At 56.9% G+C, this 16,417-nt stretch overlaps 1 pseudogene; it reads left to right on the top strand.

Annotated features, from left to right (window-relative positions):
* The first annotated feature begins 378 nt into the window (after positions 1-378).
* On the top strand, positions 379-1,216 carry LOC109281929 (olfactory receptor 52B2-like; annotated as a pseudogene).
* Positions 1,217-16,417: the final 15,201 nt, after the last annotated feature.

Below are 16,417 nucleotides of genomic sequence, written 5' to 3' on the forward strand. Positions count from 1 at the left end.
TGTGATACATGGCATGATGTGCCACACCATCTGCATCCTTCTTTTTGAAAGCACTAGATCCACCCATGGACCAGACCACAGATCTCTTTTATTGATAATCCTGCCCCAGGCACTGATGAGAACCAGCTGCTTTAGAAGGGGGACTAGGAAATTGTAGCTAGTGGTTAGGGACTTCCCAGGGCTGCTAGCATCCTGCCAGTAGTTTTGCATGGCAGCTGGGAATCAAGATGCTACTTTAGTTTGTATGTTAGAGGAGAGAGAAGACATGTGAGACTCCTCCAGGCCTGGGATGCCTGTCAGGATGCATGTGACTGGATTCTGGCTAGCATGGTTGTGGGCTGACATGATTCCCAGCTGCCATGCAAAAGAAGACAAGACATGTCAGCCCACAACCACAGTAGCCAGAATCCGGTCACGTGCATCCTGACAGGCATCCCAGGCCTGGAGGAGTCCCACATCTGGATCTCCATCCCCTTCTGCTCCGTGTATGTTGTCGTGGTGCTGGGAAATGGGCTTGTGGAGGCTTTGCTCCATCTTGATGATAAACAGGATGATGCCATGTACCTCTTCCTGTGCCTGCTGGCTCTTGCTGACCTCATGCTGTCTACCACCACGGTGCCCAAGATGCTGGTCATTTTCTAGTTCAATGCTAGGGAAATCTCCTTTGAGGCTTGCTGAGTCCACGATCCTGCTGGCTGTGGTGTTTGATCAGTACGTGGCCATCTGTGATCCCCTGAGATACATGGCTGTTTCGACCCACTTGACCATTGTGAAGACCGGGCTGGCTGCCTTGGTGAGGAGCTTCTGCATCATTTTCCCATGCATCTTTCTTCTGAAGCAGCTGCCGTACTGCGGACGCAACGCCATCCCTCACACCTACTGCAAGCACATTGATGTCGACACAGGCCAGCCAGGTGACACCCCGGTCAATATTCTCTGTGGCTTAGCAGTGCCTTTTGTATCCATCATCTTGGATGTTGTGTTCGTTGTCCTGTCTTAGGCGCCCTTGGAAGGGAGTCTGAACACTGTGCAGAGGATGAGCACATGTCTCAAAGCTTTCCACACTTGCAGCTCCCACATCTGTATCATCTTGCTCTACATCCTGGCCTTTTTCAATGTGCTTACGCACCACTTTGGGCACCACATCCCCCGTCATGTTCACATCCTTCTGGCCAACCTCTACATGCTTTCCCCACCCATGTCACACCATAGATGATAGGGTTCAAAGACCAAGCAGATGCAGGAAAGAGTCATCAAAATGGCTCATCAGTGCCACTGATGGACTGATGTCTGGTCAGTAAATATAGGCAAGAAGTTTCCTGCAGCACAAACCAGAAGTAGCTCTGGGACCTTTTACATCAGGAATGATCTCTCTGTCCCTCAACTATGAATTAACAACAAGGTCTGTATTCACTTCAGGCCCTCCGGCTCCCCAACGGTACAGGAGGTAAACTAAGAAACGTGCAGTTTAGGCTACGAAATATATAGATAGATATAGATATATAAGGAAAGGAAGCAAACTATAGATATCTATATCTGCAGATAGATAGCTATAAAATTCCTATCTATAGATACATATAGGTATAGATCTATACCTAGATATCTATAGATATAGATATCTATAGGTAGGTATATCTATAGATACATATAGGTATAGATCTATACCTAGATATCTATAGATATAGATATCTATAGGTAGGTATATCTATAGATATAGGTATAGATCTATACCTAGATATCTATAGATATAGATATCTATAGGTAGGTGTATCTATAGATATAGGTATAGATCTATACCTAGATATCTATAGATATAGATATATCTTATATATATTTATATAGATATAAATACCATAGAAATTCAAGTAAGTATTGAGCACTGTCAGTCTGTTTTCTCAAATGATAATCTGTCACTTATTTTGTTGGGATACAGTTAAGAACGTGACCTGTATTATATAGGTCCAGATGCGTTTTGTTTGGTACTGGGGAGAGTTTCTTTTTTGTACAAAATGCCTAACATTCTTCCAGAAGGAACTTCTGTCATAGAGCAGAGTTTTTGGGGAGAAGATGGGCCCAGCAGAGGGTACACACCTTACCCTCTCTCTTTAGGTAACCTGAGCTGGACACATTCCTGAGAGAGGGGGGAAACCTGCTCCTTCTGCCTACCTGACTGACATCACATACCTGGGTGAGGGGCTTGGGCTCCCTGGGGAGCTGGGAACTGCCAGTCAGCCAACCGATTAGAAATGAATCACTAGTTGCTGGGCAGACAGCCAACAGGTCCTGGCCTCCATTGGACTGGGTAAATGAGGTCACAAGGGTTATATAAATGAAGGACTGCCCAGGAGGAGGGGGAAGCAGCCATGAGGAAGACTCAGAGAGAGAGAGAGAGAGAAGAGCTGGACTATCTGAAACTTGTTCTCTCAAAACTCATGAGCAAGGAACTGCCTGCCTCCAGAGAAAGAGCATCTCCACCTGCCTCTGGATGATACTTGTGAGTAAGCTACCTGAGATCTAACTAGATTGATCACACAGCTGGGTTACTGCGAGCTATATAAGGCTACCCAGTCATGGGAGTTTGCTCTGTGGGATTTCTCTGATATTGCTCTACCCTGTACCCTATTCTAACCCTACCCTTTATAACCAATAAATTTCTCCTTTGTACCTAGTGTGGGAGACTTATTGGGAGTGGGTCTAGATTATGCCTTGTGCTTTGGATTAAGGGAGACAAGGGGACCCTGAGTAGTGGGTTCGGCTGACTGAGGGATGCACCCCCAAGTGCTTGAAGTGAGTCAAGTAGCCTCAAGGGCTACTAAGCCTGTGTTTCCCAGGGTGCACAGAGCCAGAATCAAGCCCATCCCTGGGTGGTGGCAGTGTTACTCCCAGGCTAGCGGGTGTGCTCCAGGAAGGGGGTTGGCCAGACGTGAGGCACCCCCAGGGAGGCAATCTGCACCCGACCACCTTCCAGACTCCCTGAGGTGGGTGGCTCAATGCAGAAGTGCCCCCTACTGGCCTGCCACAGAACTCACAATGGGAAAGAAATCTCCAGAGTGAAAATAATAACACTTTCTAGTGCTGGTTCCACAGGTACAATTCTCCTTCATAGCCCCATGCATCATATTGTGATGCATTTCCCAGCTGGGCAGTAGAGAGCTGAAGAGCTAGATTACAGGGAGGAGGCAGGCACCCAGCTGGAGGCAGGTGGATGTGGAGGGAGCTGTGCGCTCAGGAGAGCAGTCCAGAAACCCCCTGTGAGTGCCACCCCTCTCACCTCCCTGCAGCCCTCAGACGAGAACAGGAGCCTGTCTCTGAGCAGGGGTTGGACTAGATGTGACCTCCTGAGGTCCTTTCCAACCCTCATTTTCTATAATTATGTGGACAAAGCTGGGCTATCCACTCAGGGTCCATAGCCTGAAATCCTGCTCTGCAGGTAAGCATCTCCATTTGTCCTCTGAATGAGCAGAGGGGCCTCAGCATTTGGGCACCTCCTTCTTGGCTGGGTTTCAAAAAGTTGTTTAATAATGTGGTGATGAGAGCAGGCACCCTGCAAGAGGATCCTTGGGTTCCAGTTCCTCCTCACCCTGACCAGGTCCAAACTCTCTGGACTAGTGGTCAGAGCAGTCTCTGGGGAGATGGTGCAGAGCCTCCCCACCCAGCCTAGCGTATGCTCCCATCTCTGGATGTGAAATAATGCAAGGTTCACGGGGCCAGGTGCAACAGAGGGTATGGCTCTGTAGCTTACTGGTGAGAGCCCTCCCATTGGAGAGACATGTCCTGGGTCCTAGCACTGTCCTGGACAATGAATGGTCATGGGAGCCAAACCACAGGGACGTGCTTGGAGTCTGCAAGAGCCGAACATGTTCAGCCATTGCGCTGGTTGCAATGGCTGAAGGGGCACCTTCTTTACCTCCCTTAATGGCCACCACCGCATTTTGTGAGGGGTCCAATCCTGTTGATTGGGTTCAAGCCTAGTTGCCCATGTTCTGGGACTGACAGTCAGGGCATAGAGCAGGTGTGATGGGCCTCGCTACAGCCTTGATCCTTGAATTTACTTTATTGGGAAGAAATCCAAGCAGTCCCTTGCAGAAGAGAATTCATTTCCACACATGGGGCCAGTCAAGCAGTATGGATCAGGCCCCACCCTATGATAGTGCAGGGACCTTGGGTTTGTCCTGCATCCAGTGCACACAAACCAATCCTACCATAGAAAAAAATGGGTTGGAAGGGACCTCCATAGGTCATCATATCCAGAGCTCATTCTCTCAGTGGGTTGGACTAGAGACCACAATATGTCCTGTTCAAGACAAAAGACCAAAAAGTGGAAAGATTCAGCCTTCAACTACCTCAAGGGTGATTAGTCTACTCTTCTCCAGGCTAAAGAGAGCCTTTTGTGATCAACTTTAAACCAAGACCCAGCTCATCTTTAATTCAAAACTCCCCTCATTCTCTCTGAGGCAAGACTGGAAGAATTATTCTCTGATCATATTTGATTCTGTTGCATAATAAATATCATTTTTAAATTTTATAGCTAACATCTTTTAATAATATTTTATTTAGTTTTCTTTTTGGCTGAAGACAAAAGAACTGTTAACTTTCATGTATTCACTTCTGTGGACAAGAAAAAAAAACCTTGAATTCATGGCTGAATTACTTTTGAGCTTGGTTATTCTTTAATTATGGTTATTCATGCATGCGTTTTTTTCCAGTTTCTTTATTTTTTATGGTACATTAAAAAGCCTTTTTCGGTCCTATTGTTTTTAATGAGACGCTCTGAAATGGGGAGCTCCTAAATTCAAATTTAATGAACCTTTAGGTCAGTGAGTCTCAAAGCACCAGTCTATATTTTTTCTGGCTTTTGCATTTTTTAAAGGGAAGGCCAATAACAAGAACCCAGCTTTTATCAACTTTGCAGTCACAAAAGAGGCCACCTAGACTCTTGCTATTAGCTTAAAACTGCAAGATTGGAAAGCTGTAAATGCCTAGGTATTTGCCAGCTCCAGCCATTCAACAAAAAAGCAGGAGATGTTGTTCTGCTCTGTATCCTGCATGGGGCAAGTGGGTACAATATGGTGCCATTCTTCCTTTGACTTCTACCATAGAGGCATAAGGGGACCACCCTGGGCTCTTGGAAATACAAAAGTCGAAGACTGCATCCATATTGCCATTGCTCAATGTAGGAAAATACTGAGGCATCTGTATCTTCTCCTGGGAGTTCTTTATTTCCTTCCCTGAAAACTTTCTAAGCTGATTTTTTTTTTTTTTTGGACCCAGTTGCAGACTGCTTTTCCAGCAAACCATCTGAACTGTATCCTTAAAAACCAAGGAGGAGCTGCATTAGCCCACCTGCTTTAAAGTCTGGTCCATGCTGTTCTATGGCATCATCTCTGCTCATCCCAGAGACATTACTTCGGGCACTTGAGCAGGACCATCGCTAACTCAAACACATCTGTATTGGGGTCTAAAATCCAAGAAGGCTCCCTCCCCCCTGAGAGCTCAGATCAACTTTAGACCAAGACCCAGCTCATCTTTAATTCAAATCTCCCCTCACAGATGCTGGGATGGGGGGGGAACATCTGCATCCGGCTCTTCTGCCGCAGCTACACCTGGGGGCACACCCGGCAGCGGGAGGCAGCCAGAGAGCAGCTGGAGTGGGAATTTTTGGAGCTGGAGAGGTGCCTGGTCACCGACCCACAGAATCCGTCCCTCTGCGGAGAGTGCAGGGAGAGGCGGGAGGAGGTGAAGTCACTGGAGGACCACCGCGCCTGCGGTGCGTTCATCCACACTTGAGTCCACCTCCTCCGGGAGATGGACCTCGGCTCCCGCTTCTTCTATGCCCTGGAGGAGCAGAGGGGCAAAAAAAAGTACAATCACTTGCCTTCTGGCAGATGATGACACCCCCCTCTCGGCCCTGGGAGAGCTGCGAGATCACACGAGGGCCTTCTACGGACTATAAGGTGGTGGCAAAGGCCGTCTCGCAGTGCCTGCAGTCCGTGGTGGTGGACATGATCCATCCTGACCAGACGTACATGGTGCAAGGTTGCTCCATCTTTGACAGGCCCTCCTGACACGCCAGCTCCAGGAGGACCTGCACCAGTACAGGTTGTCATTCAGCCTCCTCTCCCTAGATCAGGAGAAGGCATTCAACAGGATGGATAATGAGCATCTCACAGGTATGCTGCAGGTGTTTGGCTTCAGACTGCACTTTCTGCAGGCCCTTCCAGATGCTGTATGCATCTGTGGAGTGCCTGGTCAAGCTCAACTGGTCCCTGATGGAGCCCATCCCGTTCAGGCAGGGGATGCATCAAGACTACCCAATGTCAGGCCAGCTGTATGCGCTAGGCCTGGAGCCCTTCCTGTGCCTCCTTCAGAGGCGGGTGGCCGGGTTGGTCCTCCAGGAACCGGCAAAGCAGCTGATCCTCTCAGCGTACGCCGACGATATGCTCCTCATGGTCCAGGGCCTGGACGATCTAGAGCAGCTGATGTCCTGCCAGTCAATTTATTTGGCAGCCTCCTCCACCCAGGTCAACTGGGCCAAGAGCTCCGGGCTGACGGTGGGTGCTGGGTGGCAGGTGGGCTTACTCCCACCCGCGCTCCAAGGCATTCAGTGGAGCGCGGGCTCACTGCTCTATCTGGGGGTCTACCTGTCCCCCACAGACCCCTCCCCACCAGAGAATTGGGCAGATCTAGAACAGAAGCCGGCAAGGAGGCTCCAGGCATGAATGGGGCTACTGCAGTGCCTGTCCTTTCAGGGACGGGCGCTGGTGTTGAATCAGTTATTTCTGTCCATGCTCTGGTACCACTTCAATACCCTCCCCGTGCCCCCTGAGGTTCTTGCCAGGCTCCAGACGGGCGCTGGGGTTTTTCTGGCCAAGATGGCACTGGGTCTCTGTATGGGTGCTGACCCTCCCCTTGAGAGATGGGGGCAGGGCCTGGTGTGCCTCCGCAGCCAGGTCCCAACTTTCCAGCTTCAGCCCCTGCAAAGACTACTGTACAGTGACGGTAGCCACGCGATGTGGAGCCTGTTGGGGCGAGCCTTCCTCCACCACCTCCGGGGGCTCTGATACAACCGACAGCTCTTCTTCCTGTGCAGCCTAGAGCTCGTGCAAGGCGTGGGGGAGCTGCCAGTCTTTTACAGAGACCTTCTCAAGGCCTGGGGGCTTCTCTCTACCTCCAGGTCTCCGTTGAGGGTGGCCAGGGACGGTGACCTGCTGGCCGAGCCGCTGTTCTACAACCCACAGCTGGTGGTCTCGGCAGCAGCTTCACCTGAGGCCTCCCTGAGGATGGCCCGGGTGGGAATCACCTGGATCGGAGACATCCTGGACTAAAACAAGCAAGGATGGTTGAACCCCGTGGTGCTGGCCCAGAGCACAGGCCTGACCATAGGTCACACAACTTGCTTGTGCCTAGTCAAGGAGGTAAAAGCCACATAGCTCACAGACGCCCTTGCCTACATCAAGCAGGTCCTGCGAGAGTATGGTCCCTGCCCTCCTGAGTCCCCCAGCCTGGTGGAGTTGCTCATCGGGCCCGCACAGCAGCGGGCCCCAATGCACTCCCCCCCGCACCACCTCTGCAGGCTGGGGGACACACCGCCGGTCTGCTTTTCAATGGCTCACTGGCACCAGCTCTACACGCTCGTCCACAGGACTATCCACCACACCGCCATCGCATCCCGCCAGGACACCAAATGGCAGGACTACTTTGGTGAGGGCGTAGCCGACGGTCCTCGGTGGCTCAGCATCTACTCGGAGCTCGTCCCAAGAGCCGCCGGGGACCTAGGCTGGTGGCTCCTTCACGGGGCCGTCGCGACGGGACTGTATCTGGTGCGCATTGACACGGTCTCCGACGAGTGTCTGTTTTGCCACCAGAGGGAGACCCTGACGCACCTGGTCAGAGTGCACCAGGCTGCAGCCCCTGCACGTCCTCCTCCAGGCCTTGCTGCTGCACTACTCCCCACACTTTTTAGTTGATGGGGTGACGGATAGGGTGTGCATAAAGGCCCAGGACCTCCTGGTCAACCTCCTCCTGGCTCTGGCCAAGCTCATCATCTGGCTATCCAGGCGGGAGGCTCTGGTCGGGAAGGCTCCCGGTCACCTTGGGGCGTTTTTCCTTGGTGTCCTTTGTGCCCATCTTTGAGCAGAGTACCGCTGGGCAGTAGCCACCGGCGAGCTCCCACAGTTTGTCAGCCGGTGGGTGCTGTCTGGGGTGCTCTGCTCACTGTCCCCTGGGAGAGCACTTGTTTTGGCCCTTTGACCCTCACCTGCACACCCTGTTTTTCTTTTATTTGTCCCACGCAATTTTTCTAATGTACCTCAGGAGCCCAGCCACCCAAACATGAGCGGTGACCCCTGAATTTTTTTCATCAACAAACACTGGAACCATCTGTCTGGAGCGGCTCAGCAGAACTACCATCGGCCACCTGACCGCGGGTGACCCCAGTCTCCGGAGCAGAAAACGCTGCAAAGTGGACATCAAATAGTCCCCGCCGTACCATCTTTGCAAGCCAGTGGACACACAACCAGTCCATTTTTCGATGGCCCACCGGCGCCAGCTCTACATGCTCATCCGCAGAACAATCCATCATGCCGCCCTCACATCCCACCAGGACACCCAATGGCGGGACTACTTTGGCGAGGGCGAGGCTGACAGGCCCTGATGGCAGAACCTGTACTCGGAACTCATTCTGAGAGCCACCGGGGACCTAGGCTGGTGGCTCCTTCATGGGAGCATCACGAAGGGCGTGTATCTGGTATGCATCGAAATGGTCCCTGACAAGTGCTGTTTTTGTCACGAGAGTGAGACCCTGGTGCACATATTCATCGAGTGCGCCAGACTGCAGCTCCTGCACCTCCTCCTATAGAACTTGCTCCTCAAGTTCTGGCTGCACTTCTCCCCGCCCCTTTTGGTTTATGCAGATCCCATCAGTCACCCCACCAAGACCCAGGACCTCCTGGTCAACCTCCTCTTGGCTCTGGCCAAGCTCACCATCTGGCTATCCAGGTGGGAGGTTCTGGCCGGGAAGGCTCCCGGTGACTTCGGGGCATTTTTCCTTGGTGTCCTTCATGCATGTCTCCGGGGGGAGCACCACTGGGCAGTGGCACCCTGTTTTCTCTTTTGTTGTACCCAGGAATCAATTGATATTTTTAAGGCACTGGCCACCCGATCCCAGTGGCGGCCCCTAGACTTTTAACTTGTGACAACGTCAGACGACCCATGTGGACCTCTGGCGGGGATCCAGATGACGTAGGACGCCCCAATGACTCTGTGGTTTCTGCAGGACTTTTAAGAACACCAAGTAGTCCCCTTAGCAGGGCATGTCCCCAATGTTGGACCCCCCCCATCACTGCTGCTGCTGCCTTTGTTGCATTTGGACTTTTGATTTGATTTGTTGTTCACCGGACCCAGCACACCTCAGCACCTCTTGAGAACTTCTCCAGCCCCCAGTGCACTCTAGCACAGACCCTCCATGACTACTCCTCCCTGCACCCCACAGACTGGTTTGGTTTTTCATCCTATTATTTGGTTTCTATTCATTTGTGGGACCCTGCACCAGAAGATGTCACAGCACCCCAGGACACCTCACTTGATCAAGGACTGTGCACCCAGCCCAGAAGTACGTTACCACCCCCGCCTCCGGGGTGTAGCTTTTTCCCCAGGGCCTGCCACTGGGTTTTGGGGGTTTTTTATGTTTTCCAATTGTACTGTTGCAGGAGGGCTGCCTCCCCTCTCCCCATTCCCCAGGATGTCTTCCTATTGTGCGAGTCCTGTGCTCCACTCCCTTTTCCCAGTGTTTGTTTAGGCTGAGTAGGGATGCTCTGCTTGGTGTCCCCCTGGGGAGCACTTGTTTTGGCTCTTTTACCAGCACATGCACGCCCTGTTTTCTTTATTTGTCCCCAGCAATCTGGTGGTGCTTTTATGGTGCTGGCCGCCTGAACCCAGTGGCGGCCCCTGAATTTTAATCTGCAAACACTGAATGACCTATTCGGACCTGCGTCGTGGATCCAGATGCCATAGAGAGCTGCTGGCTGCCCATCCAGCGGTGGCCCAAAGAACTGTTGTGGTATCCACAGGACTTACAGAGGACACCAAATAGTCCCCTTCTCTAGTGTTCATTTGGGCCAAGTAGGCCAGCAGCCTAGTTTGTCTGGGACAGGGTGCCTCCCCCAGGGCAGCCAGCCCTTGAAAGGGCAGCCCTCTGCGAAGCCCCTGTACCGGAGGCAACTGCAGAACCACCCCCTGCAAGCGTGGTAGGCCTTTCAGAAGCCTCCACATCTGGGTGGTTGTAATGGAGCCCCCGGCAAGTGAGATCATAGCCGGGGGTCAGTACACCCATGAAGGCCAGGCCTCTGCCCTGGTACCATGTGTCATAACCCAAAGGGTATGATTGTGTGTGTGCTTCAGCACTGCAGAATTATTTCCCGCCACATGGAGCTTTCTTTGCAGGGTGCAATTCTCAGTTACATAGAGAAAACCCCGGTGCAAAGGAGTTCCCGCCACCTGTATGTAAATTTGTTTCCCACTAGTGGCTGTTTCTAAATTATTCCTATGTGGCGGCTAGCGATTGGCTTGCTAGCTGTATAAGAGGCTTGAGCGGTTTCCGCCCAGGTTGGAGAAGGAAGACTTCACATCCACCTCGTGAAGAACTCTAAGCGTGCTGTGGAGTCTAACAAACTCCGCATGTTTCTTAGAGGATACAGGGGCCTGATCAACCTCTAGCCTCTCCCTGTCGCCACACGATCCCTCGACATACCCTACCTTGCGTGCTTTCGTGGAGAGTCACCTTTCGGACTCTCATCGTGGTATCCAGAGCTCTTCTCTGGTTATTTCGTCCAGTTGATTCGACGGGCTCGTGGTTCGAGAGCTCTCAGCTGGCCTTGGACCAGTGTTCGTGGGTAGAACTCTTGTTCGCTCTTCTTTTCTATCTGTAACTGCAACGCAAGCAAGTTTTCCTGCCTGCACCGCAACCATCTACGGTGTAAGTAAAATAATCTTTAATCAACTTCTACGTGTCAGTACCCAATTCTAGTTTGCCGTGCCGACCCTTTTCCATGGACCACATGCCCAGGCTGCTGGCCACAGCCCCTCGGCCCCGACACAGTTGGCAAGGGCAAGGGTTCCTCCGTGGCCGCCTCCACCACAGGAGGGGGAAAAGGAAAGGTTCTCGCCCCAACCCTAAGCCATCGGCTTTTGAGAGGGCCAGGTGTTTGCCCCCCTGCCCCAACTGTGCACCCACTCAGCAGGCCTCTGGCCCTGGCGCCGGCCCCATAGGAATGCCCCCCCAGTCGGGGTGGGGGGGAAGTTACGCTTAGGCAGCAGCAGGCTGCCCAGCGGGGCTCGAGCCAGGGCCCTTGCCCTCCACCTCCTCCGCTGGTAGCCCTTCCATCTCTGGCGGTGGGGCCCCCTTCCCAGCACTCACCCACAAACATGGGGCGAGATGCTGGCTTCCCAAGTGGGATGGGATCCTCTTTGAACCTAATGTGAGGGCCCTGTCTCAGGTAGTGGGGGCCCCCAAGAACCTGTTGGCCTTCCATTTTCATTGCAAGGGAGTGTTCTTCCTTGCCACAGAGGCCACCACCCAGAAGGCAGTGGAGAGGGGGCTCATGGTGGATGGGGAGTAAGTCCGTGTCGAGCCCCTAGAAGAGCCAGGGACCCAGGTGGTCCTCAACTCGGTGCCCCCATACCTCCTGAACTGGGCCCTCCTGCCCCATCTATCCTCGCTGGGGAAAGTCATCTCCCCAGTGGTCCCTCTGCCCTTGGGGTGCCGGGACCCCAGCCTCCAGCATGTGCGCTCCTTCCGTTGGCAGGTGATGATTCAGCCGGCAGTGGGGGCGTGGCTGGGGGTGGAAGGGTCCCTGCAGGTTATCTTTGGGGGGGTCCCGCACCACATTTTCTTCACAGTGGGGGACCTGAGGTGCTACAAATGCTGCAGGGTAGGGCACCTCCACCAAGAGTGCCCCAATGGGCAAGCACGGAAGGCACCGGCAGGCCCCCGCCAGTGGAGGGGGTGCCCCTGCCACCGGCCCCCCCGGCCCTAGCAGCAGCCCCCCAGCAGCAGAGCCCCCCAGCCACAGCCACCAGGGGGCAGGGACAGGCAGGTAGGCCCAGAGTCAGGCTCAGCCCCGGCCTCAGCCCCAGCCCCAGGCCCAATCCCTGGCCAAGCCTCCACCTCGGGCAGGTCTCCCAGCCGTGCTGAGGATCACCCGCTGGGTGAGCGGGTGGAGCCCCCGCCCCCATCGGGGCGGGCAGAAAAAAGAAAGGCCGCAGAGCAGCTCGACCCCCCCCTAGAGGAGGGCCCCCCCCCCCGGCCATCTCCGAGGAGGGGGATGACCCGCAAAAGCCCCCCCCACCAGCCAACAGAGCTGCTCCGGAGGACCCCCCCCCCCCCCGGAAAAAGTCCGCATCATCCCGGCGGAGGAGGTCCCAGAAGTAGAACCAGAGGAGGAGCCCATACTAGCGGAGCCCCCTGAGCTTGCCACCATTGAGGTAGGGCCCTCCCCAACATCAGCATTCCCCAGCAAAGGGACCCTGGGGCTCACCCTGGTGAGTTCCGGCACGGGTCCCAAGGGGGAGGTCCCCACCCCTGCCCCTGTGGCACCTAGTGGGGAGGAAGGGCAAGGGCCAATTTTCCCCCCCAACAAGCTCCCCTGCGAAGGGGCTGCAGACCTCCCTCGCCTCGAGTCGGAGGCCCAAGCGGACCGAGAGGTCCAGATGGAGGCCGAGGAAGCCTCTCCCAGACCATCGGCAGAGGCGGCAGAAGCCAGCCAGCCAGGCCCCACTGGACCTGACCAGGCTGGGGATGCGGGGGGCGGTCAGCAGGCAGTGTTGAGCCTGCAGCCCCCCCAGCCCCAGCGGTCCCCAGGGAGGATCTGATAGCATTCCTGGAGTGGGAAAGCACCCAGCGCGCTCCGGCCCGGGTGCAGCTGGCCCTGGACTGCTGGGGTGACTTTGGCAGCATCCTCGAGGGCACTGGTAAAGGAGGGTAAGGGGCCGAACAGGTGCAACGCCCGGGTGTACAACCGGGCCCGGTCCATGTACGACGCCCTGACGGTGTACAGGCTGGGCATTGCCCTGTGCGAACCCCCGGCCGAGTCATCAGAGCCCCCTCCTGCCAGCCATGACGTCGCTTAACATCGTGACCCTCAACGTCCGTGGCTGCAGGCAGGGTCGCCGGAGGAGCCAGGTGTTCTCCTTCCTTCAGGAAGGGGGCTACTCAGTGGCGTTCCTCCAGGAGACCCGGACAACTCCGGCCGACGCTGCCACCTGGCGGCTGGAGTGGGGAGACAGGGTTTTCCTCAGTCACCTGTCAGCCACCTCGTGCGGGGTGGCCACCCTGTTCTCCCCGAGCCTGCGGCCAGAGATTTTGGAGGACATTGAGGCGGTGCCAGGCCGCCTGATCCACGTCCAGGCCCAAGTGGTGGGGACGGTAGTAAACTTCTTGAACATGTATGGCCCCATCCTGGACCCAGACGCAGTGGATTTTTTCCGCCAGGCAGCCGACTACATGTGCACCTTGAGCCCTCGTGAGAGGGCCTGGTCTTGGGCAGGGACTTCAACATCACCCTCGAGGAACAGGACCGCTCGCATAGGCAACGGTGCCAGGCCGCCGCGGATGCCCTCAGGGGGATCCTAGAGGAGCACTCCCTGGTGGATGCCTGGCGAGTCTGTCACCCCGACGGCCCCCCAGCTCCCATGTACATGCGGGTTGGGGGGGGGAGCGGGCGAGACACTCCCGGTTGGACCGGATTTACATCTCGCCCCGCGTAGATGTCCGAGCTGTGTCCTCCAGAGTGAGGCCGGCCCCCTTCAGTGATCACTATCTGGTGTGCACCCGGGTTGCGTTTGGCCCCGGGCAGCAGGGGTCAGCCTACTGGCACTTTAACAACAGCCTACTGGAGGACCCGAGCTTCGGAGCGGCCTTCCGGGAGTTCTGGTTGGCCGGCCGCAGGCAGCGGCAGTCTTTCCCCTCGGCTCGGGGATGGTGGGACGGGGGGAAGACGTGCATCCAGCTCTTTTGCCGCAGCTACACCCGGGAGCACACCCCGGAGCGGGAGGCGGCCATAGAGCAGCTCGAGTGGGAAATGTTGGAGCTGAAGAGGCGCCTGGTTGTCAACCCGCAGGATCCGTCCCTCTGCGGAGAGTGCAGGGAGAGGCGGGAGGAGCCGAGAGCCCTGGAGGACCACCGCGCCCGCGGTGCGTTCGTCCACGCACGAGTCCACCTCCTGCGGGAGATGGACCGCGGCTCCTGCTTCTTCTATGGCCTGGAGAAGCAGAGGGGGGCCAAAAAGCACATCACTTGCCTGTTGGCGGATGATGGCACCCCCGTCGGCCCCGGGAGAGCTGCGAGTTAACGCGAGGGCCTTCTACGGAAGGCTCTTTTCCCGGGAGCTGACCGAGGCGGCAGCCTGCAGCGCGCTCTGGGAGGAACTGCCGCAGGTGGGCGCGGGCGACCGTGACCGGCTGGAGGGTCCTCTCACCTTGGCCGAGCTCACGCTCACCCTCCGTCTCATGCCCGGCAACAACGCGCCGGGGCTGGACGGGCTCACCACGGAGTTCTACTGGGCCTTTTGGTTCGTGCTCGGCCTGGACCTTGCCACGGTCTGGGCTGAGGCCGAGGCTCGCGGGGAGCTCCCCCTGTCGTGCAGGAGGGCGGTGTTGACTCTCCTGCCAGAGGGGGACCTCCGCGACCTGAGGAACTGGTGTCCCGTGTCCCTCCTCTGCACGGACTATAAGGTGGCGGCGAAGGCCGTCTCGCTGTGCCTGCGGTCCGTGCTGGCAGACGTGATCCATCCCGACCAGACATACACGGTGCAAGGTCGCTCCATCTTCGAAAACCTGTACCTGGTGCGGGACCTCCTGGAGCTGGCGCACCGGGAGGACCTGTCATTCGGCCTGCTCTCCCTCGATCAGGAGAAGGCGTTCGACAGGATGGACCACGGGTATCTCACAGGTATGCTGTGGGCGTTTGGCTTCGGACCGCACTTTGTGCGGGCTCTCCAGGTGCTGTACGCCTCCGCGGAGTGCCTGGTTAAGCTCAACTGGTCCCTGACGGAACCCATCCCGTTCAGGCGGGGGGTGCGTCAAGGCTGCCCGATGTCGGGCCAGCTGTACGCGCTAGGCCTGGAGCCCTTCCTGTGCCTCCTGCGGAGGCGGGTGGCCGGGTTGGTGCTGCGGGAACCGGCGCTGCAGCTGGTCCTCACGGCATACGCCGATGACGTGCTCCTCGTGGTCCAGGGCCCGGAAGATCTGGAGCGGGTGGCAGCCTGCCAGTCAGCTTATTCGGCGGCCTCCTGCACCCGGGTCAACTGGGCCAAGAGCTCCGGGCTCACGGTGGGTGCCAGGTGGCAGGTGGGCTCGCTCCCACCCACGCCCCTGGGCATCGGGTGGAGCACGGGCCCGCTGCTCTAGCTGGGGGTCTACCTGAGCCCCACGGACCCCTCCCCCCCCCGCAGAATTGGGCAGATCTAGAACTGAGGGTGGCGAGGCGGATCGGGGCGTGGACGGGGCTGCTGCAGTGCCTGTCCCTCCGGGGCCAGGCGCTGGTGTTGAACCAGTTGGTCCTGTCCATGCTCTGGTACCGCTTCAATACCCTCCCCGTGCCCCCCCGAGGTTCTTGCCAGGCTCCAGAGACGGGCGCTGGGGTTCTTCTGGCCAAGACGGCACTGGGTCTCTGCACGGGTGCTGACCCTCCCCTTGCGGGAGGGGGGGCAGGGCCTGGTGTGCCTCCGCAGCCAGGTCCTGACGTTCCGCCTCCAGGCCCTGCAGAGACTGCTTTACAGTGACGGTAGCCACGCGGCGTGGAGCCTGTTGGGGCGCGCCTTCCTCCGCCGCCTCCGGGGGCTCCGATACGACCGGCAGCTCTTCTTCCTGCGCGGCCTGGAGCTCGTGCGGGTGGCGGGGGAGCTGCCAGCCTTTTACCGAGACCTCCTCAAGGCCTGGGGGCTGATCTCCGCCTCCAGGTCTCCGTCGCGGGTGGCCAAGGACGGCGACCTGCTGGCCGAGCCGCTGTTCTTTAACCCGCAGCTGGCGGTCCCGGCGGCAGCCTCGCCAGAGGCCTCCCTGAGGATGGCCCGGGTGGGCGTCACCCGGCTCGGAGACCTCCTGGACTACGACGAGCGAGGATGGGTGGGCCCCGCGGCGCTGGCCCGGCGCACGGGCCTGACCATAGGGCGTGCAACTTGCTCGCGCCTAGTCCGGGAGGTGAAAGCTGCGCTGCCCGCAGACGCCCTTGCCTACGTCGAGCGAGTCCTGCGAGAGGGCGGTCCCCGCCCTCCCGAATCCCCCAGCCCGGCGGAGTTCCTGATAGGGCCCGCCCAGCGGCCGGCCCCGAGGCACTCCGCCCCTCACCACCTCTGCAGGCTGGGGGACACCCCGCCGGTCCGCTTCTCGACGGCCCACCGGCGCCAGCTCTACACGCTCGTCC

This window comes from Alligator mississippiensis, chromosome 1 (assembly GCF_030867095.1).
Source record: "Alligator mississippiensis isolate rAllMis1 chromosome 1, rAllMis1, whole genome shotgun sequence".
Lineage (NCBI taxonomy): Eukaryota > Metazoa > Chordata > Crocodylia > Alligatoridae > Alligator > Alligator mississippiensis.